This window comes from Panthera leo, chromosome C2 (genome assembly GCF_018350215.1).
Source record: "Panthera leo isolate Ple1 chromosome C2, P.leo_Ple1_pat1.1, whole genome shotgun sequence".
NCBI lineage: Eukaryota > Metazoa > Chordata > Mammalia > Carnivora > Felidae > Panthera > Panthera leo.
Window position 1 is genome coordinate 153,884,151 of NC_056687.1, and position 27,261 is coordinate 153,911,411.

General features: G+C 38.3%; 1 long non-coding RNA gene across 4 annotated transcripts in view; it reads left to right on the forward strand.

The window, feature by feature from the left end:
* The window catches only part of LOC122229862, a 266,595-nt gene that overhangs the window by 156,545 nt on the left and 82,789 nt on the right, over nucleotides 1–27,261 (forward strand). For all 4 annotated transcript variants that reach the window (XR_006207159.1, XR_006207158.1, XR_006207157.1 and 1 more), the window contains exon 4: nucleotides 157–317. This is a non-coding gene — a long non-coding RNA (uncharacterized LOC122229862). The remainder of the gene's footprint in view (nucleotides 1–156; nucleotides 318–27,261) is intronic.

The following is a 27,261-nucleotide window of genomic DNA, read 5'->3' on the forward strand; positions in this document are numbered from 1 at the left end:
AGTTCTTTAACTGATTCTCCCCTGCTCACTACCAGCCTGCCCGTTGCTACTCATGCCTGCACACAGCGGGCCCTACGTTCTCAAGGTTCTGCAGCAAGACCAGAGGAACCCACAAGGAGACTCTGACTTTCTCATGAGGAGTTTCTGTTTTCGTAGGAGAGGCGAACCTGCAGGAATCTGTGACTGTATGTGCACCTTCAGTTTGGTCCATCGTTTGTGATTGAATTTCATGTGGCCCTCCGTGAAAAAGCCAAGGTTAAATTCACGGTGCCTACCGAGACCGCACGTGTTTTCATCTTTTCAGACCCTAGGCTTACGTAAGTGAACATTTTTATGGTTTTCAATAGTTACAGGGAACTCTAGTTAAAAAAAAAAAAGAGTTTATTGCACCACGTACACCTACAAAGCTTAATACAATAACCCTTGAGAGAAAGAGTGGATTTACTGGGGAGGTTGTAGACTCTGCCATTACAAAGGGGCTTGAGAAAATGAAACAAAAGCCAGAAGCTGAATATCTGCCTGTTGCTAATAAGACTGTGCAGTCCTACCAAGCTTTTGTCGATTGATCGATCTATGTATCTATGTATCTATCTATCAATAATCCATCCATCCCAGTGGCCTCTTACTGTATTCAAAGGCAAAGACAGTAAGTTCCTTGTTTTCCCAAGACATGATCAAGAGAAATGCACTCAATGAAACAATACCAATGAGGTACTTTGTAGCTAGTTAAAAACCACAGTGAAATGTATGGATATAGCCTTTTACCTGCCTGAGGTAAATGACATCTTGGGAAACAAATCATTTTCTTTAATTTGTTAAATTTTAATTCCATATCAATGTCAGGTTTGCAATGTAATGATTCGCAATTCTATACATTATTCAGTGCTCATCCATGACAAGTGTACTCTTAATCCCTATCACTTATTTCACCCGCTTCTTTACTGACCTCCCTTCTGGTAACCATCAGTTTGTTCTCCATAGTTAAGAGTCTTTTTGTTTGTTTGTTTTTGGTTTATCTCTTTTTTACTTCGTTTGTTCTGTTTCTTAAGTTCCATATGAGTGAAATCATGGCGTTTGTCTTCTCTGGCTTATTTCGCTTACCATTGTACTCTGTAGATTTATGCATGTTGTTGCATATGGCAAGATTTCATTCTTTTTTATGGCTGAATAATATTCCAGTGTGTGTGTGTGTGTGTGTGTGTGTGTGTGTGTGTGTGTGTGTGTGAGTGATGGACACTTGGGTTGCCTCCATAATTTGGAGACATAATTTGTAAATAATGTTGCAAAAACCATAGGGGTACACATATCTTTTTGAATTAGCATTTTTTGTTTTCTTTATGTAAATACCCAGTAGTGGAATTATTGGATTGTATAGCAATTCTGTTTTTACTTTTTTTGAGGCACATCCATACTGTTTTTCACAGTGGCTGTACCCATTTGCATTCCCACCGAGCATGCACAAGAGTTTCTTTTTCTCCACATCCTCACCAACATTTGTTGTTTCTTATGTTGTTGATTTTAGCAATTCTGATGCATGTGAGGTGATATCTCATTGTGGTTTTGGTTTACATTTCTCTGATGATGAATGATGTTGAGCATCTTTTCACGTGTCTGTTGGCCATCTAGATTGTCTTCTTTGGAGGGGCACCTGGGTGGCTCAGTCGGTTGGGCACCTGCCTTCGGCTCAGGTCAAGATCTCGCGGTCTGTGGGTTTGAGCCCCATGTCGGGCTCTGTGCTGACCGTTCAGAGCCTGGAGCCTGTTTCAGATTCTGTGTCTCCCTCTCTCTCTTCCCCTCCCCCGCTCATGCTCTGTCTCTCTCTCTCTGTCAAAAATAAATAAACATCAACAAAATTTTTTTTTAGATTGTCTTCTTTGGAGAAGTGTCTGTTCATGTCTTCTGCCCATTTTTTAATTGGATTATTTGTTTTTTGGATGTTGAGTGGTATGAGTTCCTTATGTATTTTTGGTACTAACCCTTTATCAGATATGTCATTCGCAAATAGCTTTTCACATTCAGAAGGTTGTCTTTTAGTTTTGTTGGTTGTTTCTTTTGCTATGCAGAAGCTTGTATTTTGATATAGTCCCAGCAGTTTGTTTTTGGTCTTGTTTGCTTTGCGTCAGGAGACATACCTAGAAAAATGTTGCTATGGCCAGTGTCAGATCTATGACTGCCTAGGGTCTCTTTTAGAATTTTTATGGTTTCAGGTCTTACATTTAGGTCCTTAATACACTTTGAGTTTTTTTATTGTGTATGGTATAGGAAAGTGATTCAGTTGCATTCTTTTACATTCTTTAAGTTTCTCGATGAAAGTAAACACTTGGGTATAAAACAAAATGGTTACTAATAGACTGTAGAAATTAATTAATATTCTTTCTTCTCATCAGATAAAGGCGAAAAGTGGTCTGAGTTACTCTGGTTTGGTCCTTTCAATATAGAAACCGTAAAGATCACAGATACAGAATACTGTATTGATCCAAAAAACTTAAAATTCTTATAAAGCTCATTATTAGCAAAACAAAAACAAAAACAGTAAACGTGCCATTTTAAGCATCTAGCAAGATGATGTAAGACATGGTAATAGTTTTCTGAACATGTGAGAAAATCTGTTAAATTTCCGTGAAAATAACATGGCAGCAAGCATTTGGGAAAAATATATAATTGAAATGTCTGAACTATAAATATGGTGAAAATGCAGATTTGGGGATAACAGCTTTACTGAAATGTAATTCATGCACCATACAATTCAAGCATTTAAAGTATACAATTCAGTGGTTTTTAGTATATTTATGGATATATGTAATCATCACTACAGTCAATTGTAATGCACTTTTATCACATCAAAAACAGACTCCAAACACTTTACCTATCATCTCTCAGCTCCCACTTTCTCTCCCTGCCCCAGTCCTACAAAAGCACTAATCTGCTTTTAGTCTCTATACTTTTCTCTATTCTGGACATTTCGTATGAATGGAATCCTATGATACATGGTCTTTTGTGACTGGCTTCTTTCACTTAGCATAAAGTTTTCATGGTTCATTCATGTTGTGACATATATCAGGACTTCAGTCCTTTTTGTGGATGAGTAATATTCTGTTGCATGGATGTACCAAATTTGCTTATCCATCCTTCATTTGATAGACATTTGGGTGGTTTCCACCTTTGAGCTATTATGAATAATGCTGCTGTGAACATTTATGCGCAGGTTTTTACGTTTTCATAGGTCTCAATTCTGGGAGTATAATTACTGGGTCAAATGATAATTCTGTTTAACTTTGTAAAGAACTTACAGATTATTTTCCACGGTGTGTGTATGATTTTGCATTCCTACTGCAATGAGTGTTAGGATTTGTCCTAATGTATAATATGAGGGATCGGTTCTACTTTGTTTTTCAGTAGTGCTATTCAGTTATCCTAACGATACTTATAAATATAAGTCCACCATGTAAGGCTATGAGGGTTCTAATTCCTGTGCATCCTCATCAACACTTGCTATTGCCTGACTCTTTGATTATAGCCATCCTAGTGGGTGTGAAGTGTTGCCTTATTCTGGTTTCGTTTCTCTGATGACAAATGATGTTGAGTATCTTTTCATGGGCTATTCACCATTTGTGTATCTTCTTCAGAAAAATACCTACTTAAAACCTAGGCCCAATTGTGTAATTGGGTTGTCTTTTGTTGAGTTTTGAAAGTTCTTTATATATTTTAGAGAAAAGTCCTTTACCAGATATATGATTTTCACATACTTTCTTCCATTCTGTCTTCTCAGAGTTTTATATTTTGAGCTCTTACATTTTGGTATTTGCTTCATGTATAGTTAATTTTTGTATACGATGTGAGTTGAGGATTCAACTTCATTCATTTTTTGTGTGACATCTAATCATCCCAGCACCATTGTTGAAAACACTATTCTTTCTTCATTGAATTTTCCTGACACCCTTGTCGAAAATAAATTGACTACAGATGCATGGGTTTCTGTCCTAGAGTCCATACTATTTCAAATCGAAATAGATTCACATTGGAATTCTGATAGTTCTTTAAAAATCAAATAATCTTATTGTTTCTTAAACTACTCCAAAATATAGTAATAGAAGGAATACTTGAAAACTTATTTTATAAATTGAAGATAAAACTAATTAAATTATGTACCAATATAGTTAACTACAGTGCAATCTAATTCTTGAATTTCCATGCAGAAGTCTTAAATGAAATGTTAGAGACTTAATTTAACAACACCTTCAAAATAATGCATGAACTCAGTGGAGTTTATTCCAGAAATGAAGAGTTGTTTTTAATAGTTAGCCATACACTAATAGTACTATAGGAGAAAAATTATATAATCGACTCCAAAAACGCAGCAAATTATTTACAACCCAGCATGCATTTATGTCAAGCACACGCACACAAAATAGGAATAATGAATGCTTATTAACATAATCATACATTTATGATTATATATGATATAAATATACTTCCTCTTTATCTAAAAACTAAATGTTTTGCTGCTAACTGGGAGGATGTGTTATATGCATAAAAATCGGAGGGCAAAGAATGAAAGTATTTCTATTCGCAGATAATATGATTGTATACATGGAAAATCTTAAAGAATTCATTTACAAAACTAAAAAAAAATAAGAGAGTTTTAGAGGTGCCCGGGTGACTCAGTTGGTTAAATGTCCGACTTCGGCTCAGGTCATGATCTCGTGGTTTGTGAGTTCGAGCCCAGAGCTGGGCTCTGTGCCGACAGCTCGGAGCCTGGAGCCTGCTTTGGATTCTGTGTCTCCCTCTCTCTCTGCCCCTCCCCCACTTGTGCTCTGTCTCTCTCTCAACAATGAATAAACATTTAAATAAAATAACACATTTTTCAATTCACGTACAACAAATTGCCATAATAGATAAAAGCAAACAAAAATCACATAGAAGATAAAATGGAATAGAAGAGGCAAGTTATACTAGGAAAATTGCCAAAGTGTAAAGTTAATAAGAAATTTACATGGAAAAACCTAATGAAAACTGTAAAATACTTCTGAATAGCATAAAATTAAACTTGAGTATCGGGAAAAGAAAGCATACTCTAAAATAAAAAGATTCAGTACTACCATATGCCAGTTCTTTATATTTGAATTTAGATGTATAATACAACACCAAAAAAAATCATCAAACTTTTGTTTCCTGAAGCTAGATAGCTTGACTTTAAAGTTCATTTGGAAGAAAAAGTCAGCACGAAAAACCAGAAAAAGCCTGAAAAAGAAAAATGGTAAGGGGAATGAGGTATTATCCTATCATATATTAAAATATTTTTTTAAATTTCTGTATGTAAACACCGGCCCATGAATGGAATACAATGGATAGACTAGAAGAATGGATGAATGGAATACAATGGATAGACATAGATCTTGTGTCATAGAGAAATTTTGTACCAATTAAAAGTGATATTCTCAATCTGGGGGTGAAATGATGGACTTTTTGTAAGTGTTGTTAGGATAACTGGTTAACAATATGGAAAAGCAAAGCGGAACTGGTTCCTCACATCACGCATACATCAGGACAAACTCTAATTTAATCAGAAATTTAAATGTTGAAAAAAATAAGTTATGCAGAGTACTAGACATACATCTCAGTAAATTCCTATATAACTTTGTTAATTATGACACAAAATTCAGAAGCATTAGGTGAAAAGATTGATAAAATCTCATTAGATAAACCTTCAAATTTTGCATTACCAGCAAATTAAAAAGCAAATTAAAAAGAGAAATAACAAACTGAGAAAAATATTTGTGACTGTTAAAGAAAAAAAATATTTATGACGCTTGTTGAAGTTGGGAAGGCAGACTTAATTCAAAGGGGTTGGTACAGTAGTAGGGTAGGTACCATTGCAATGGGGTCTTGCAGTGGGGCAGAGAGATTAAACTCAACTTTGAATACAGCACTGGGAAGTGAGGATATATAGCCAAGGAGGAGGGTGGAGGTGAGTGGATGGAAAGTTACTAAAAGGGAACATTGAACGTTACTAAAAGGTAAGAAGATTCTGGTTCCACCGACCTAATAGGATTCTTGCTGAAGGCAAGTTAGGGTGATCAGACATCACCGGGGGGATGGTGGAGATTGGGGAATTCTGTTAGAACCCTATCAGATATCAAGGGTACGATATGAAGGATGAGGATTCTGGTTAAACTGACTTACCAAGATTCTTGCTAAAATTGGACAATGCAGAGAGGAACACAGAAGTGGGCCTAATGAAAAGTTCAGGGGGATCAGGAGAATTTGGTCAAAGAGAGCCTCCTTGCCATTATATTGCAGAAGAACTGTTGCTACTTTTAACGTAAAAATGTTAAAGTAGGTAGCAAAAAGTTTAAAAGTAGAGCTTCATGAAATAAAGACGAAAATATTTATAACCTTGTAGAAAGATGGGCTGGAGTCGTGAAAAGACAATCCATACACACAAGGAACCACGCACTCTGAACTATACGAAAAGATGTTCAGTCTTTCAATAAATAGAAATTAAATAGTATCTGTTTTGAGATACTATTTCTTACGTATCAGGTTAGAAAAGTCCAAAAATTTGACAACACACTCTCTTGGGGAGACAAAGGAAAAATACACACTTTCATGGATTGCTAGTGAGAAAGCAAGACGGTACAATGATTGTGCAGGATATTTGACCATATCTAGCAAAACCGCATATGCGTTTACCCTATGACAAATCAAATATCATTTTCAGGGGTCTAAGCTAGATGTAAATTCGGGAAAAAAAATGCAAAAAGTTTCTTGCACAAGGTTATTCTTTACATCATTGGTTTTAATATAGTAACAGGGGAGACACAACTTAAGTCTCAGTCGTTGGAGAACCAGTTGAATGACTGGTATACAGTGTAATACTAAGAATGTATTGAATGGAATGAAGAGAGACTCTTGAGACTGCAGGAAAGCAAAATTTGCCACCCCCAAATCTATCTCTTTGGCATAATAATTATTTTAGGCTGATTGTATTTAAGAAACCACAAACACAAGAGAGGTTCTGGAAAGGAGAACTTGTTCTTTTGTAAGAGACATTCCCATTTATAAGGGAAATCTCTATTTGTAAGCGTGTCTCTCTCAGTACCAGGAAAAGGGAGATGCTGTAAATCTCTGGAAACTGTTATCAGTGGAAAAGGCATGGACTTCACTCTACACAACAACTTTACGCTTGTTTATTGTGATTTTCCTGGTACCTCCCGTCGTGGGCCTCTCTGCCCTCAACATCTTTTGTCTTTAGCTAAAGCTGGTGTGTAAGGTGATGACTTTGGCCATTTTGGGGAGTTACTCTGTTTTCCTGGGTCTTTTCCATGTACGCAGGAGGAATGCATGTTATTAAACTTCTGTTTGATTTTCTCCTGTGAATCTATCTCATGTCCATTTAATGTTTAGACCAGCCCGAAGAATCTTAAAGGATAGATAAAAATTTTCCTCCCCGACAGCACCCACCCAGGACTTCAGAATGAGTATCAAGATTATTTCAAAGTGAAAGTATTTGAGACAAAGAAGACGCAGAAAGAAATCTTATATGAACTTTCTTTATCTGAGAAAAGCAGGGCCTCCAAAGAGCTGCCCTTGACCTCCATCTGAGGGAGTTTCCTGGGAATTCTGCCATGGAGATAGAGTGCCCATTTCCATTAGCATCAAGAAACCCAGTAGAACCTTCCATACTTTCCACTGAAACCTTAAACCAACGTGTTTCCCATTTGTTAAGTTTGGTATATGAGGACTCTTAGGTCTACCCTTAAAGCAACATTATCTTGAGGCGCCTGGGTGGTTCAGTCAGTTAAGCGTCCAACTTCAGCTCAGGTCGTGATCTCCCGGTTCGTGAGTTTGAACCTCAGCCCACTTCAGATTCTGTGACTCTCTCTGTCTATGCGCCTCCCCTGCAAATGCTCTTTCTCTCTCAAAAATAAATAAACATTAAAAAAAAAAAAAAGGCAACATTGCCTTTTCTCCTCTCAATCTGTCTATTCATCAGTTAACTTGTAGGCTCCAAACCACTGAGACCAAGTTGGGAGAAGAAAAGTTTTCCTCTTATTCTCTGTATAACGTGGTGGGAATTCTATGATATAATGCGATAACATAAAGATGGAGAAAAATATGTACTTTGCTATTGATATTCCAAGAAAAAGAATGTAACTCTGCATTCGCATTTTCCTGTATAAAATGGAAAAAGATAAAGCCTAAAGCTGAAAAGATGTGAAGGCTTTCTATGGGGGAGAAAATGGGTTGAATGGGACAAGGAAAGAAGCAAAATTTCTTTGCATATAAGTCACTGTACCATTAAAACGTTGGCACAAAGCAAAATGTTTACATAACCATAAGCACAATGACAAAATCAATCTTTAGCGTATTAAGGGTACTACTCTACCTCTAGGAAACCAAATAGTTAATGAGAGTAAGTTCTCTTTCTAGAGGTATCAGGGAGGAACATTTTTCCTAAACCCCCTTGGTATCCCTGGCTGAGTCTGAAAATTACACTGACAGGGACAGGTTAACAGGAGAAAAGCACACACATTTCTTTTTTTTTTTTTTTTTAATTTTTTTTTTTCAACGTTTTTTATTTATTTTTGGGACAGAGAGAGACAGAGCATGAACGGGGGAGGGGCAGAGAGAGAGAGGGAGACACAGAATCGGAAACAGGCTCCAGGCTCCGAGCCATCAGCCCAGAGCCTGACGCGGGGCTCGAACTCACGGACCGCGAGATCGTGACCTGGCTGAAGTCGGACGCTTAACCGACTGCGCCACCCAGGCGCCCCATCACACACACATTTCTTTAGCTTAAGTTTTAAGTGACAGGAGCCCTCCTAAGGAAATAAAGATCCGAAGAAACAGGTATATCTGAGTATTTTTACGCTAGGTTTGGTAAGAGGGGACAGTCCTGTAGAAATACAACAGGTTATATGAAGTTAAATGTAGGAAACTGAGGAAAACTTCAGCAATGCCTGTTTGTTGTGATTTTTCGGGGCATCCTTTTTTCTTTAGATATAAGGATGCTCCTTTTCCCTGGGTATAGAGAGGGTACCTCTTACCCGAGGATTCTCTGACCTGTTTTAGGAGAGAATGGTGGGTGAAGGGTCGGAGTGACCTTTCTACTTCTGCCCGTTTTCTTTTTTTCTTTTCTAATAAACGTTTATTTATTTATTTTGAGAGAGAGACAGTGAGCATGCGCACACTTGAGCAGGGGAGAGGAAGAGAGAGTTGGGGGCGGGGGGGGGAGAGAGAATCCCAAGCAGCCTCCTCACTGTCAGTGCAGAGCCTGACGCGGTTTCCAACTCACAGACTGAGATCATGACCTGAACCAAAATCAAGAGTCAGATGCTTAACCGACCGAGCCACCCAGGTGCCCCTCTGCCATTTTTCTTAAACGCGAATTATGTCAAGGTGCCATATTCAATGCACCAAGGTGCCATATTTTGGAGTTGTCAGCTCCTAAATGAAGAGAGTCACTTCAATGATACTCTATCAATGATAGAGTAGCCACATTAGCAATCTATAAGGCATAAGGGGTCCTAGCAAAAAGACTGTGAAAACCTCCTAATGAAAACACATAATACCATCAATAAAGCAGTTTTTTTAACGGTTAAATATAATTCTAGTGAAAATTCTAAATCGAAGCCCCAGTTTACATGTAAGGAGCATGTGATACCACCACGATGCAATCAGCGAAATCCTGACTGTGGTAGGTTCTGTAGGACATCAAGCTGTTTTCTTCAGTGAATACATTGAAAGAAGAAAAGGGGGGAAAAGATGGAAGAGGAAACTGTAGATTTAAGAAGACATTAGAAACATATCAAGCAATCAAAGTGCATGTCCTGATTCAGGCAAGCAAACTGTTATTAATTAGTCAATTAAACAAGTATGGAAACTTAAACATGGGCTGGATATTTGATTATATTGAGAACTTTCTGTGCGATACGATTTGAGAACTGAGACGTGAAAGACGAAACTGATTTGCTGTTACTCAAGACGAGGATAGCACCCGGGGTATGGAATCAGGAGTTGGGGGCCTGTGTTCCACTGCAACAGGTTTTAGACTCACTCTCTACCTCGTCTTAAATAACGGGCTTTCTGTTTTAGTCTCTATTTCCGATTCTGCATGTATCTTTACATATGATCGTTGTTAAATCGACTGTATTATTGTAACAGTCCTTTGCAAGGTGAACTTCTTTCCTTCCTTCCTACCTTCCTTCCTTTCTCTCTCTCTCTCTTTCTTTCTTCTTTCTTTCTTCTTTCTTTCTTTCTTTCTTTCTTTCTTTCTTTCTTTCTGTCTTTCTTTCTGTCTTTCTTTCTGTCTTTCTTTCTGTCTTTCTATTTACTTACTTTGAGAGGGGGTGGGGAGAGAGAATCCAAAGCAGGCTTCCTGCTCTCAGCACAGAGCCCAACCCAATTTGGGGCTTGATCTCACAAACTGTGTGAGACCGTGACCTGAGCCGAAACCAAGAGCCCAACACTTAACTGACTGAGCCACCTAGGCGCCCCACAGAGGGGACTGTCTCAAAAGTAACAAAACCCTTTCACTTAGGAAAAGGCGGCACCTTTCTTTCTCTGACTCTGTCCCCCAGGTTAAATTGTTTGCATTGTCTTTTACCTCCTCTTACAACTTGCTGTGGAAATCTAGGTCAACATCTTTATAGAGGAGAAAAATAAGTGAGAAAACACTTTCTTTCGGGGCACAATTTTAACTAAAATAAATACAGCATGGGTTGTTTTCAAATACTATAGAAAGCGGTTAAGGGAGGATTCGCCGTGAACCAGAACTGAGAATAACAGGGTAGATGAGCTTAATGATGTTAATGTATTCTCCCTGTCTGCTTGGGTTTCTATAAATAACACACACAGGCACAAGGCACATCCTTCATGATTAGCTTCTCCCTCTTGACTTCGTTCATCAATTGGTGCCATCAGGCTCTTTTGAAAGTCATTGCTCCTGATTAAGAGAGATGAGCTAGCTCTCTCTCAGGGGCTCACAGAGCTGGAACAAGGTGGGAGGGGCTGACTTTGCCAAGTTCCTGAGTGTCTGCAGAGCAGGTGGGGTGTCCCTTATGAGACAGAGGCCCAGAGTCCCCAGTGCATAGTGGAGTCACAGCTGTCATCTGAGGCCTGGAATGGGGCTTCTGGAAAAGGAAGTTAGCCATCCTGAAGCCGCGCTCCTCTCTGGTCCCCTGGGGGTGTGTGTGTGTGCATGTGAGTGCACGCACAGGCCTGTGCACAGACTCTGTGTATGAGTAAGTGACACTTGCTCACGTTCCTACGTCAGTTGACAATCTGCTACCCCGGGATGCTGCTTAGCTTCCCACGTGCCTCCAGTGCGCGTGCAAACGTGCGTTCGAAAGCAGCCAGGGCCGTGCCAAGGGAGGCTGAGGGCTAGCGCTTAAAAGCCTCCAATCAGAGTAGGGAGATGAAGAAGGAGAAAGTCTGGTACCTGAAGTTGAGATTCGTGGGCCGTGTTATCCAGACGACAGGTCAGGAATGCTTCAACTGAATTGGGACTCGTCTTTGAAACGGGCCGAGAACCATCCTATTCCCCACTGTGTTCCATATTCAGGTGGAACCAACAATTCCAAGAAATAACAGCGCGGAAAATGAAATGAGAGCATGGGCAGCAGTGTGTTATAAAAGAGAGGGCCCACCCTCCCTACTTTGCGGTGGTTCAGGGGGAAATTTAATCGTGCTTCGTCTGGCATAGTTGCAAGGTCATATTTTTATCCTAGAAGCCTTGGAGCATAACTTCCACTAGAAAACATCTGCTATTTGACATAATTTCAATTCAGTGATACTTAACGTTTTAATTTTTCTAAGTTTATTTGTTTTGAGAGAGAGACAGAGAGAGCACAAGCAGGGGAGGGGCAGAGAGAGAGAGAGGGAGAGAGAGGATCCCAAGCAGGCTCTGAGTTGAAGTCGGGGCTCGAACTCACAAACCGTGAGATCGTGACCTGGGCCGAAATCAAGAGTTGGACACTTTAAGTGACTGAATCACACAGGCGCTCCTCCTTATAGAGTTTTTTGAAAGCTGTGTCTGGTCTGCATCCCACCTCCTATGGCAGGCATGGTCTCTGCATATGGAATTGAATTATTAATAAGAATTTCACACTTCTAATGAGCACCCAATGTCTCCTTTGGGTCAGTACATTTTTATCGTTTTTAAAGGAACATTAATCACATTTGCCAAATTACTGTGTGGTTTGATATGCTGCTTAAGCCTTTGGAAGTAATATTTGGAACTAATATTTGCAATTAATTTTAGACTTACAGAGAAGCTGCGGGAAATCGTGTTCCCATATAGCTTTCACACAGCTTCCCCTCATGTTAACATCTTGCCTACCTAGAGTACACTGATCAAAATCAGAAAATTACCTTTCAGACAATACTATTAACTAATTGACATGGCTTTTTCAAACCAACAAAACTGGAAATGATAAAAAAAAAAAAGTATCTCAAATTTTTACAAAATGGTGTAAATAGCAATAGATTGGTCCTAGCAGGTAAGATGTAGTAAACCAGAAGGCAGACCGTAAGAAATCATGCACACCCTATCATGGAAAAAGCAAAAGGTAAAAATACAGATAAGAGGGTAAGAAGTAAGCATTCCATGACTGCATGTAAAAGACATTGCATTGGGGCCCCAAATATAGATGGAAAAGAGAAAAGGCAACATTTGCAGAAAGAGTAGCTGAGAATTTTCCAAATGTGTTGAAAGACAACAAAGCCTAAATATAATAAAAAGGAAATCCGTACCTCGTTAAATGTTATTGAATTGGCAAAACAAAACAACACAAAGACAAAGAGAATATGTTGACGACAGCCAGAGAAATAACCCCACCTTGAGCACTGGCTGAATGACTTCTCAATAGTGACTACATAAATTGGAAAACAAAAGAAGGCTCTCTTCAAAATGCCGAAACAAAGTAAGCGAAACCTGAAATCCTATGCAGAGAAGATAAACTGCATGAATGGAAGTCAGATGTAAACATTTACAGTAAATGGATTAAAAGGATTTGTCACTTGCAGATTCTCAGGAAATGAAATCCTAAAGGATGCATCTCAAGCGGAAGAAAATGAATGCAGACTGCAGAGGTAAGGTCTGGAAAGCCAAAACATGGGAGAAAATGAAAATGAACATAAAATATAAACAATATTTTTTTTAGACTTTAGACAAATGTCTATTCATGCCTTCTGCCTATTTCTTAACTGGGTTATTTTTCGGGTGTTGGGTTTTCTAAGTTCTGTATAAATTTTGGGTATTAACCCTTTATTGGATATGTCATTTGCAAATATCTTCTCCCATTCCATAGGTTGCCTTTTAGTTTTGATTATTTCCTTTGCTGTGCAGAAGCTTTTTATTTTGATGTAGTCCAAATAGTTCATTTTTGCTTTTGTTTCCCTTGCCTCCAGAGACGTGTTGAGTAAGAAGTTGCTGCGGCCGGGGTCAAAGAGGTTTTTGCCTGCTTTCTCCTCTAGGGTTATGATGGCTTCCTGTCTTACATTGAGGTCTTTCACCCATTTTGAGTTTATTTTTGTGTACGGTGTAAGAAAGGGTTCCAGGTTCATTTCTCTGCATGTCGCTGTCCAGTTTTCCCAGCACCGTTTGCTGAAGAGACAGTCTTTATTCCGTTGGATATTCTTTCCTGCTTTGCCAAAGATTAGTTGGCCATACGTTTGTGGGTCCATTTCTGGGTTCTCTATTCTGTTCCATTGGTCTGATTGTCTGTTCTTGTGCCTGTACCATACCAGGTGTTGTATATAAGTGATGAATCACTAAATTCTACACCTGAAACTAATATAACACTGCATGTTAACCAGAACTTAAATAGACACTTGGAAATAAAAATAGTAATACTAATGTCTAGTGGGGATCGCAAATCAAAAAGTACAATAGACTTACCTTCCAGAAAAAAAATGACATATGGGTTGAGAGGTGAGAAATGGTATTTACCTTGTAATATCTTTCAGGATGATAACTGTTTCGATTCTCTTCTGAGATGGGACTCCCCAGTTCCACTCCACATGAAAACCAATCCCAGGTTCATGAAAGAGTTGTATCTGGAAGGCTTTTGTAAAAGAATACAGAAGAAAGTCTTTGTGGCATTGAGATATAGTAGGGTTTTTTTAAGACAAGACACTGAAAGCTGTAATCATGAATGAGATATGATAAATTTAACTTTAGAACATCTGAGACTTATTATTCCCAAGATACAAGGAAAAGGCAAGCCACAGAGTGGGTGAAGCCACTTCCCACACAGATAGCTGAGGAAGGACAAGTATCTAGAATACTTAGAGAACTTCCAGAGACCAGTGAGGACAAGGCAGGCCACAAAATTAAATAAATAAATAAATAAATAAATAAATAAATAAATAAATAAATGTATGTCAAAATCTTCAAGAGCCATTTGCATAAAGAAGAAACCTAAATGCCGAGACACAAATATATAAGAGATGCCCAATCTTATTTGTAGTCAGGAAGAAATCACAATGAAATTCACAAGTAAATTCGTATACCTCTACTTTGGAGATTTATTTGGCAGTGTTTACATATGTATGCTCTATTAGCCAACAATTCTACTGTTGGATATATACCTCACATATATACACTAGATGTTCATCAGAATACACGCACAAAATGTCTATAGCAGTCCCATTTGAAATAGATAAAATATCCATCAATAGGAACATGGATCAATGAATTGTGATATATTTGTGAAATGAAATTTTGTACAACAATGAAAATAATGTTTTTTTTTCTCCCAGTGACACAAATGCATCTTATGTTCATAATGTTGGCCAAGGAAACAAAATATTCTATGAAAGAAATATAAGCAGAGGGTTCCATTTATGTAAATTTCCAAAGCAAACAAAACAGAAACGTGTTGTTTATGGATATAAACACCGGCAGTAAAAATATTTTCGAAAGGCAAGAAAGTAATTGGCATAAGTTCACAATTATGATTATCTCTGGGGGATAGCGAGCAAGTTGTAAGGCAGAGGTAGAGTACTTTTGACACCAATAATGCCTTTCTAGACTTGGGTAGTAGTTACATGATTTTTTTTGCCTTGCCATCATTTATTCAACTTACATACTCATTGTCTACAATTTTCAGTCTCTTTTCCCTTTTTCAAAAAATGAGATAAAGAAAGTATTTTAACAATCTGAAATTAGATATAATATGATTCATAAATATTTGGACCACAACCCAAGGAAGAAGATTCAGAGAGGAACAGGGTTGGCTATGTGTGAAATGTAGAAGTTTTGCCGAGTTTTGTTTTCATAGATACAATTATATGAAATGTATTTTATGCTTTGTGAATAAATGAGTGAAGCATAAAAAATAAGTGAATTTTACTTTACCCAAAGTCATTCACAATTTTTTTTTCCATAATGGAAATTTCATTGTCTAGTGGAGGGAATAACAACACTGATTTTAAATCTTGGGAGCGGAGGGACTTAAAGCTCTCTACAGACTCTGTAGGAGTGAGTATGCAAGCAAGTTACTTAACTTACTGGAGCCAGTTTTTTTCTTTCTGAAATTCAGATAACATAATTTATCTCAAGTGCAAGTTTTGCGGATTAAGAAAGTTTGCATTTAAAGTGGTGGCTTTCGGTTGACATCTAATAATGATAACTATAACAGTGTGATAATATTTCTATTTCCAGTTGGTGGCAGATATGATAAAGAGCTGTCAGTCTTAGAAAAACTCTCCAAAGAAATCCTCACGGAAATGGAAATAATGGGGTAGGGGCACCTACATTGCCGCATTGTAGGGAGAATTAAATGAGATCCAGGCTAGATGATACTTCAAAGTGATGTAACCAAACCCCAGATCTGGGCTGGTGTGCCCAATGCACAGCGAGCCAATCTTTGAGTCACCAGGTTTGAAGCAGAGAAAGCTTTTATAATCAGAAGGGCAGCCCAATAGAAAGCAGGGAATTGGCCCCCAAATCTACCTTGCCCTGCTGAGCCTCAGAACAGTTTGTATATGATTAGCACAGTATGTGGGGGTTAGGGCAGGAACTGGATGAGTCTGGAAGCTTCCAGGGGGTCTTGCAATGTCTCGAGGTGATGCAACGTCCTTCGCCTCATGGAACCGTCGGGGTCCTGCTTCCTTACATGTTAACTTCATGTCTGATACTGGTTCTGTGAAACAGACATATCAACGGGCATCCCACCCCTGGTCCCTGTAATTAAGTTCAGAAAAAAGCACAAAGGACAAGGTTGATCCCTTCTTGCGAGGCAGTGGGGGAATGTGCCTAGTAAAGTTTAAGTGAATAACAAAACACGTACCTGGGCACATTGAGAAGAAGAATCTCATAAGGAACCTGCAAAAGTGTCAACAGTGAAGAGAAATCGGAAGTTAGAGAATCTTGGGGCCGGAAAGTGCTGGGCGGTGAGGCAACAGTTGCAGGAAAGAACGTGACCTCTGCCTGAGACGCCCACCAGCTCACAGTTGCCCTGCCAGGAGGGAGTGGGGTAAAACAATACCCTGGTCTCATTTTCCTCTCCCCTTTCACTGTCTGACTTATTCTGAAGTCAACAGCGAGGGGAGTCTGTAGGAGCACAGAGTGGGGGAAAATGGAGAGTGACCAGAAAGCAGTCATAAACTCACCAGTACGGTAGGGTCTTGTCTGTTCAGGGCTTGCCATGTCATAAACACTCAAAAACAAAACAAAAGCCCAGTACCTACTATTCTCTGATGACATCTGCCCTTTCCACTGTCATTGCGTATCGTCGTACAGAAAGAAAAAGAATGGTGAATTATGATCCGATGACGCTTTTCCCATCCCCCGGTCTGTCTGGAGAATTTCCACTTTATTGGAGACTGTGTTGAAGTAATAACTTCTCTGGGAACTCTTTTGTTGTCATCGAGGCAGGATGAGGAGTACGTCTTCTATGGTTCCCTAGCACGTATCGAGTGGAACCCCTGGGCACTATGCGTTGTAATTACATTTTCAGTATATGCCTCCCCTGCGAATCTGTGACTTCTGAAGGTCAGGCAGGTCATCATCACTCTTTAGGGTAGAGAAAATCCCCTTGTCTGTCCAAGTGCCAGCACTCCTGAGGGCGGTGGACCTCTTCAACCACTAGCAGAGGCCCAGGACAGCGATTACGATGTCAGCGGTAGGCAAGGTGGGGGAGGCTTAAGGCAGGGTAGAGAAGGGTCGTTGTCACTACCCACAGTGAGAAATACCAGCACTTTGTGTGCATGGCACGTGAGGGAGTGGGAAATGGCAATGAATGTACACTTTGGAAAACCTCTTCCTGCGTGATTGAAGTCTGTATCTCTAAGGGACAGTGTGGTCCATTTTCCGTGTTGGAATGGTTGCCGTAGTGATTAATGCACTATCATTGTTCTTTATGGAATGAAGTCCCCGCTCTATGTAATTTCTTGGTACATCATCCGTACTTGTGGTTTTTCCAAATGTAGAAAGCTATCTTGTTTTAAGTTTTTGGTACATCCCTGCTTCCTTCTCTTGTTCTGCAACACACAGTGTTTTTAATCCTTTAATTTAAACTTACAAAATTGACATGAATTTTCCCTTTACTGTCAAACTTCAGAGCTGGAAATAATTCAGTCATGACCCTCTCATTACTGAAATTTTGGCTGCTTCTATGCAGCTGTTTTTAAAGGATTTAGAGAAAGAAACACACTGAAAATGAGGCTAGCCGTACAAAGATACAATTTATTGAAAGGAGAAAGTGCATCTTCCTTTTTTATAAATCTATGTATTTTCATTTCATACATATAAAGTCTGTAAATGTACTCAAAATACATGCTAACATGTAAATGGTGGTTACTTTTATCCAGTTCCTATCATTTACATTTTTTCTTTTACTTAACATATGTTTTATAAGAAGAAAAAAACGCAATACAATTTCACTGTTAACTGGCGATTGGCTTCTAATGTCTGTTATAGCATTTCTGGATATCTGAAGAGAGGGGCGCCTGGATGGCTCAGTCTGTCGAGTGTCCAGCTCTTGATTTCAGCTCAGGTAATGATCCCAGGGTCATGGGATCAAGCCCTGCGTCAGGCTCGGTACTGAGCGTGGAGCCTGCTTAAGGTTCTCTCTCTCCCCCATGCCCCTCTCCCCAGCTCACATGTTCTCTCTCTCTCTCTCTCTCTCAAAAAAAAAAAAGGAACCAAAATACCCCACCAGAAACTGATTGTCAACACAGGCCTAGAATGTTGAGGAAAAGTACCAATTGGTATTAAATGATCTTCCCTTAAGAATATAGGAAAGGTACATCAAGACTCATCTTTGTTTAGGGGTTGGCATGAATCAGAAAACTGAGGAAACCTCACTCCATCACAAAGGAATCTATTTTTGGAGTTAGCCACAACACTGTTCCTCTTTCCCTTCCCTCACGTGTGCCTTTTTCTCTCTTCATTCCTCATTCATTGTGCCACAGTCAAGAAACAAGACATAAAATAGTGTGCACAGAGGATTATAATTTCTCATGCTTTTCATTGGCTCACCGTGTCAGAGAAACAAACTGGCGGGTTGAAGAAGGTCCCTCGGCCCCACCAAGCAGAATGGCTGCGTGTGAGATGCTGTGAGCATCAGCTTGTCCCTTAGTTCTGGCATGCTGTGCATTCTGAACCAACAGGCAGGGAATCGATCCAGTGGTAGAGGACGTCGCTTCCATGCTGCTAATGTTAAACCGGAAGAAAATCAGTCCTCCTTTAAGTATTAATTTTTAAAACACTCCACATATGTCTAAAAGATACTGCAGAACAATGGATGGGACTCATGATTCTGGAGATACAGGTATTTTAGTTAAAATGATAAACTCTGACAGTCAGGATACAGTTTTAGAGAATGTGAAAGTTGAGTACTATTATGCTGAAATCAGCCTCTGTGGTTGGACTGGCTCAATGTCTCCCTTCCTCTTTTCTTCCTATACTCGGTTGCTCTGAGCAAGTTACCTTACACACGGTGTCTCAGGTTCCTAATGGGTAAAATGTGGACAAGTACAGTACCTTCCTTTTACCCTTATAGTGGTGATGGTTATATAAGTTAATAAAGACCTCAGCATATGGTTAGCATGCAGTGGATTATTATTGTTATTGTCAACAGATGGCAAACAGACAGCATTCTGCAAGGAAAGATCCGTCTGAAATACAAATGGAACTAAATAATATAAAGGAAAATATTTAAAACCAAAAATGCAAGAGCTTTCATCTAAACTTGATTTTGACTTCACAGAGAACCAAATGGACACCAGCTAAAAGTGAATGAATGGGATGCAAGTCAAAACTGGCGATTTTTGCAGAATACAGAAAAAAAGGGACAAAGAGAATCAATGACAGAAAAGAACACCAATAATAAATAGAGAACAGATACCCAACTGATAGAAAACTAGAGTCACTGAAGTGATTTTATATGGAAGGATAACAAAATTATTTTCTATTTTGTATGGAAAGATAACAAAATTATTCAAAACTGAATTGAGGAAAAATTCTCGTGGGAAGAAAAATGCATGAAGAATGAAATAAATGACCAAACACTAGAAAAATTACTGAAACAGAGGCACATCTAGAATAAAGCACGTTAACCTTGATTTATAAAAGCTAAAAAGAATCATTCTACGTTCATCCAGACCATTGGAAAAAGATTTAAAGTGACTTAAGCTTCTGCTCTGTAACACGACTTGTGAAAAATATGGAAACTGTATAGAGTTTTTTTGCAGGTGTAAGTACTGGTGAAGGAATAATTTTAAATTCAGTCAAATTATCTATTTTATTTCTATTGCAAGAGCAATAGAAAACATTTACAAACGTGTAAGATTGCCCAAAATATTTTACTAATTAATCATATTAAAATATTTTAATGCCAATGAGCTGAGAGATGAAAAAAATAAATTATGAGTAGCTGTGAAAGAAAAGGATTAGTGGGTAAGTGTCAAAACCACCTTTGAAAGATTCAGGTCCAGAAAACTGGTGAAAATATGATCATTGCAATCAACCATTAATTATTGAGAACTTTTTTATAGTAACCGTTGTTAAAAATATAGATGCAACAGGGAACAAAACCGAAAACAGTGTAAATGTGAAACATGAATTAAATGTCATAAAATATAAAATAAAACAGCTAATATTTGAAAGTCCAGATTAACTCACAAAGATTTAGAGCAGTATGAGAGGTATTTTAACATATGGATGACTAGTAAGGAAAGTTTCTCTGTGATATTGCTAATTAAAGAACCATCAGGAAGATAAACAATTTCAAACAGATTTAACCACTAATAGAATTACAAATACAGTCAATTTCTTTCAAACCTTTAGAAAACAATTGTAAATAGGATAGAGGCCATATTAAAATAACAAAGCGGTAAACACTACAAAAGCATAAATGCAAGAATTAAAAATTGGAATAATAAACAAAAATTATGAATTAGTACAATAAATATAAATGTCTTTAAATTTCCTACTGAATTAAAAAAATAACTGTAAGATTTTAAAGGAGAAACAATTAAATGCAATGTTGAATCTACATGGGGTCATGGAAGTGGCATTAATAGAAAAACCAGTGAAATTCAAATAAGGTTTGATGTTTAGTTAAAAGACTTGTGCTGATGATTTTTTTTTTTTTTGGTTTTGATAGCTGTACTGTTCTATGTTCCATGGTTTTATAAGATATTAACACTAGAGGGAGCTGAATGAAGGAGACTCTGTGCTATTTTTGCAACCTTTCTATACGTCTAAAGTTATTTAAAAACAAAACAAAAAAAAAGTTTAAAAAGTGAAATGAAACCCGAGGCTTTCAGTTTAACAACGGTTGTTGGGTCATAACCTTCAATACAACTTGTTTAAATCATTTTTAAAAGAGGAAAAAAGTGAACATTTATAAGAAATCTAAAAATATAAGACTCATGACCAGTTTAGAGGTTGGCTTCCACGAATATAAATTGTAATGGAAAAAATTATGGAAGCAGAAATTTTACACTGAAAGAAATAGAAAAGACATAGCAAAGATTAAACAAAAATATTGAAAAGTGCTGCAAATGACAAGAAATGCAAAGAATTACTAATCAAAAGGAAGCTGTTGATAAAAAAGCCTTTAAGGTAGAATTTTTAAGGATGAGAGAGAGAGAGAGTATCTAATCATTAGAAAAACTCACCAATTTTCAAAATTACAATTTTGAAATTATAATTTGGAATCCATATGTACCTAACACTATAAAATCAAGATATGTAGAAGGTAATAGAATTAATTGATAATTAAAATGATAAGAGCATTTGAGTGGCTATTATTAGAGTTACAAACAGGAAACATACCTTCTAAAATAGTAGCTGTGGTAAAAGCAAAGTAAATCTCCACTAAAGGAGCCAGAATTCAGGGGATCCTTCAAGGGAACAAGATGACAGTAAAATGTATCTATTATATAATACGTGTAATTGTAATGTAAACAGCTTCATCTTTCTTATTAAAAAATGTTTAATGTTTATTTATTTTTGTGAGAGAGCGAGCGAGCATGGGAGGGGCTAAAGAGAGAGAAAGACACAAAATCCAAAGCAGGCTCCAGGCGTGCAGCTGTCAGCACAGAGCCCGATGCGGGGCTCGAACCCACATGAATCTCAAGCCATGAGATCATGACCTGAGCCGAAGTCGGACGTTTAGCCAACTGAACCACCCAGGTGCCGTCATCTTTCTTATTAAACAAAAGACACTTTTAATGGGTCAAACACAAGACTGAATTATTTCCTGAGCATTATAAATAGGCCTAAGAGTGTAACAGTATGTAAAAACATTAAAGGAGAGGTATGTCACCAAATGTAAAAATAGCATTATATTGCAATATTATCAGGTAGACTCCAAGGCAAAATGTTGTAATTCCTGGGCTACTGACGTGTTTAATGACTTTGCGTGAAATTATTTTCAGAAACGTAATCGGGAAATTTTAGCAGACCCCGTTGTGTTGACAGATGCTGTAAGAAAAGGTCCGCAACATAGGGATCAAGAATATAAATTAATTACGACATATGTGTGTATGTATATACATATACACCTCCGTTCATGTGTGCCGAAGTCAGAATAATCTGCAGTCAGTGAAGTGGGCTTTTGTTAAAGACTAGGTAGCCTCAATGGGATGACTGAGCAGAAGTGAGCCGACGTGCCAATTTAGGCGGAGCGTTTTCTCATAGGACTGAGATAATAACCATAGATTTCAGCAATAGAGCGGATTCCAGAGCTGGTGATGCTCCATTAACGCCTCTTCAACTTTTGAGAGAGGTTACATCCGTACTGGGGCAAGGATCATTCCAAAAAAGCGCTTCATGACTGAATCAGTTTTGCCCTCCGTGGGATATTTGTCAATGTCTGGAGACATCTGGGGATTTCGCAACAGGATGAGGGGGTGATTGTTGCTGGCATCTGGTAAGTAGAGGCCGTAGGTACTGCTAAACGTCCTGCTATGCACAGGATAGCCCACCACGGCAAGGAATTATCAGCCCCAAATATCAATAGTATTTGATCTAAACCAATGTACTTAAAAGTCCTGGCACAGACTGGAATCTAATAGAGGCAAATGGAAAGAATTTTGTATAAGGTCGCGGTGCTGAGAGAGAGGTTTACTGTGCGTTTTCATTTACTTCAGGCACTTTTGAGAGAGCGGATATCAAGCAACCTCTTCATGAAAAATGAATTTCCTCTTTGAAGACTACTCAGTATATTCTATTTGCCTATTCTAGCCAAGTGTGAAAGAATTTAAGAGGGTTTTGATCAAAGAGTATGAACCTTCAAAATTGAATTTCAGTCAGGTGGAGAGGAAAGTCTTCATAACATCTACTAGAAGTTCCCACTTACAAATACACTTTTAGAAACCATTGGTTCATTTATCTATTCAGTATTTATGTTTCACATTTCTTCTGTGTGCACCGTCACATCTTTTGACGATAGAGATGATTAAGCTGAGACCTTTTCCCTCAGCTAAGTGAGAATTGGGAGAAATAAGGATGTAAATGTGGGCTGGGTCACTAGGCTCATATCAAAAGCTTTTTAAACTCGCAATAAACCTGATTGATACGAAGCTGAATTGAACACACCAATAAGGACCCAACCAGCTTGGATAGCCACATATTAAGAATTTAAACATGGGACAGAAAATCATGGAAATTAAGCATTTTCTTTAACATTATCTATCATAGAAAGTCTCTAATTTAAGCTTTGCAGTAGCTCAATGATATAACTGTTGTTAATTCATTTACAAATGAGGCACCTGAGACTCAAGGGCTTTGCATCACCTGTCTGTGTTCACAGAATTTGGGACCAAGCCTTAGTATTTCCTTTATAATCTCTTTTTGTCCCATGGGTTATTCAGAAGTTTTAAAATTCCAATATTTCTTAACATTTCATCTGTTAGTTATCAACTTCTAATTCGATTCTCTTACTGACAGAAAATGTGATTTGTATGATATGTTCTTTAAAATGTGTTGTGGATTGGGACGCCTCGGTGACTCAGTCGGTTGAGTGTCCAACTCTTGATTTGGGCTCAGTCATGATGCCAGGGTCGTGGGATTGAGCCCCATGTTGGGCTTGACACTGAGCATAGAGATTGCTTGAAATTCTCTCTCTCCCTCTGCCCCTCTCCCCTGCTCATGCCCTCTTTCTGTCTTCTAAAATAAAAAAATAAAATATATTATGGATTGATTTATGAACTAGCATATGACCAATTTTTATAAATATTACATGTGTGCTTCAGAATAATCTGTAGACCTCATTGGTGGGTATATATGTCCGCTATGTGATTGGTTTTGTGTGTGTGTGTCTGTGTGTGTGTAATTCACCTATCAACAATTAAAAGTGTGGTGAAATCTACATGGTAGAGATATCTTTCTCTAGTTCAGTGATTTTTTTTCTTTATCTGTTATGAGGGATACTTCATACAAGTTTTTAGAATTGTGTGTGTTTAGTGAATTGAACATTTTAATCGTCATAGAGTGTGGCAGCCATTAAAATGGTCCTCAGTTTTCTAGCTGCAGGGAGTATCATTGACCTATTACCCCAGCTGCTATATCCTGAAATTCAGCACGGTGTCCATATGGAAGTCTCTCATTTCATGGACTGCTCTCAGCCAAAGACTGAGCATAGCAGGGATACAGAAGCAGCTCTGTTCTTGGAAAAAGTGGGGCTCCTAGAACAGGTGACTTTGGCTCAAGGACTCCCCATCAGATTTGCCATACTTTTCTGGGAAACAAACCAAACTCTAAGACTTTTCCTTCAGTTTTCTGCATTCTGAATGGAATATGCCTATATGTGGATTTTTTTTTTTTCATATTTTTCCTGCTTGGTGTTCTGTGAGTTTCCTGGATCTATGGGTTTGGTATCTGTCATTGATTTTGGAAAGTTGATGGACATTATTATTCGAGATATATTTTCTCTGTTCTTTGTTTTCCTTCTGGTATTCTAATTATGCATACATTACACCTCTTGATATTGTCCTATCATGCTTGGATATTTTGGGTTGGATTTTTTGTTTGCTTGCTTGTTTCATTTTGTTTGTATTGCTGTTTACTTTTTTTCTCTGTGCATTCCAGTTTGGGAATTTTCTATTGATATTTCTTAAAGATCCTTGATTCTTGCCGTGGTTGTATCCAGTCCACTGATGAGCCCATCAAAGGCATTCTTAGTTTCTGTTACAGTGTTTTTGCATCTTTAGCACTTCTTATGACTCTTTCTTAGAGTTTCCATCTCTACTAAATTACCCATCTGTTCTTGCGTATTGTATCCTTATTCCATTAGGGTTCTTACCATATTAATCACAGTGATTATAAATTTTCTACATGATAATGCCCAAATCTGTGTAATACCTGAGTCTGGTTCTGATACTTGTTTTATTTTTTCAGACTCTGCTTTTTTTTCTTGCCTCTTAACATTTTTTGTTGCTGCTGAAAGCTGAGCATGATTAGGATCCTGGGATTTATAATAAGAAATACATATTTTGGTCTTCAACCTTGTTCCTGGCCAGAGCTGCCAAAACCATTGTAATATCCCAAGCAATAAAGTTTCTAGGGGCATCTTTTGTTCTAATATTTGGTTTTTGAGCCCAATTCCTGACACAGAGCTCCTAAATCTGCTGGAATTTCCTAAGTGATACAGGTCTTTTTCTAAAGAGGAAATTCTTACTGGACTCTCGGATACCTTCGGAATGGGAGGTGAATATGAGGCTTGGAACTCCTAGCCCCAGCCTCCATTCTTAAGCTGAGGAGAGGGGCTGGAGATTGGGTTAACAATTAATCATATGTATGTGATGAAACCTTTATAAAAGTCCCTGAACTATGAGTCTTGGAGAGCTTCTGGGTTGATGGACCCATTGACATACTAGAAGGCAGCATGCCCACAGAAGGCATGGAAGTTTTTGCACCCCTTTCTGTATACCTTACTTAGCATCTGGCTGTTCCTGAATTATATCTTTTTATAATAAGCCAATAAAACTGTTTCTCTGAGTTCTGTGAGCCATTCTAGCAAATGATCAAACCCAAGTAGAGGGTCAAGGGAACCCTGATTTATAACTAATCAGTTGGAAGCCCACAGGTGACAACCTGGGACTTATTATTAGCATCTGAAGTGGGGACAGTGTCACAGAGCTGAGTCCAAACGCTATGGAATCTGACACGAATTCCAGCTAGAGTGTGTCAGAACTGAATTGAATTGCAAGGCTCCTGGCTGGTGTTAGAGAGTCAGTCACTATGGAAACAAAAACAAAAACAAAAACAAACAAATAAAACAAACCCACATTTGGTGGCCAGAAGTACTGAGAGTAGAGTAGAAGAAGAGGTGAGGTTTGTTTTTTCCTTTCGAGGCAGTATTGGGTAACAGGAAGGGAGGAACATAGATTGTATGCTAATCTAGCTGGGGATTGGCTGAGTTTAACTGAAGCCGGAAGCTTCAGTTTCCTTTAGTCTTGTTGTTTTGTTTTGTTTTGTTTTCCTGCCATTATCTTTGGGTTTCCCTAACAACTCCTTGGATGATTCTGTGATTTTAAGCTGTTAATCACTGTTATCTTACTCAATCCCTTTGATGTGTTGGTAAGGTATAGGGAGGGGAAGCATTCTATAATCTTACAGTTAAAACTCAGTCTTTTTTTGTGGGTCTGTGTCCCAGGACTGTGACCTTCGTAAGTGTGTCTTAGCTTTTTTAGGTAAGAAAAGAAGGCTCCTGGGCCCTAGAGTCGGATAATAGCTCTTTCCCCGGGTCACATAAGGATGTGGTAAAGTCTCATGGAGAATGCTGTCCACAGGATTTCAAATGGTAACTTTTCTCCTTCCTCTGCCAGAAACACCAGGAGATTTTTCTCCAATCTTTATAACGAGAACTTGGTGTCGCTCCTGAAAGAAAACGTGGGGTCTCCCTTAAGACTAGGTACCCCGGAGATTGCACTTTTAAGCTCCTCTGCATTCAACCTCCAGCAATTTGTCTCAGAATGACTATTTCAGCTTTCCTACCAGTTTATAGCTCCAGAGATCTCTGATCCATGTGAGCTGAAATTTGCCTGGGAGTCTCCATTTCAGCTGAGGCTTTCTGGGTTTGCCTGTCTTTCCAGATTTCAGGGTGGTGCTTTGTCCTGTGACTTTGATTCTTGATGGATCTGAGGACAGTTGTTTATTTTCAGTTTGTTGAACCTTTTTCTTGTTCAAGGGATAAGAGCAGTCCTTTCTAAGCTCTCACACGTTAGATCTGAAACCTGAAGCTGCCTCTTACATTTGAAGTGTTTTTTGTTTTTTTTTTTACTTGAGAAGAACTAAAAAAAAGCATATGTATATTCACTCTTGGCTTCCTCATTGGTTAGGTTCAAATCATATTATTTTGATTGATACAATTAATAAATTGCAGTCTTTGTTAAAATGTGAACTTTTGTCTTTTGTATCAATGCAATAGGAACTGTTTTAAATATATAATATATATATACTTATATATATATTATATATATTATAATATATATAATTTTAGAGAAAGAACATTACAGCAGTCCATTTACTTTGAAAGGAAAATAAAAGAAAGAAAAAATAAAGCACGGAGCAGTGTTGTTTTTTTTTTTAATTTTTTTTCAACGTTTTTTATTTATTTTTGGGACAGAGAGAGACAGAGCATGAACGGGGGAGGGGCAGAGAGAGAGGGAGACACAGAATCGGAAGCAGGCTCCAGGCTCCGAGCCATCAGCCCAGAGCCTGACGCGGGGCTCGAACTCACGGACTGCGAGATCGTGACCTGGCTGAAGTCGGACGCTTAACCGACTGCGCCACCCAGG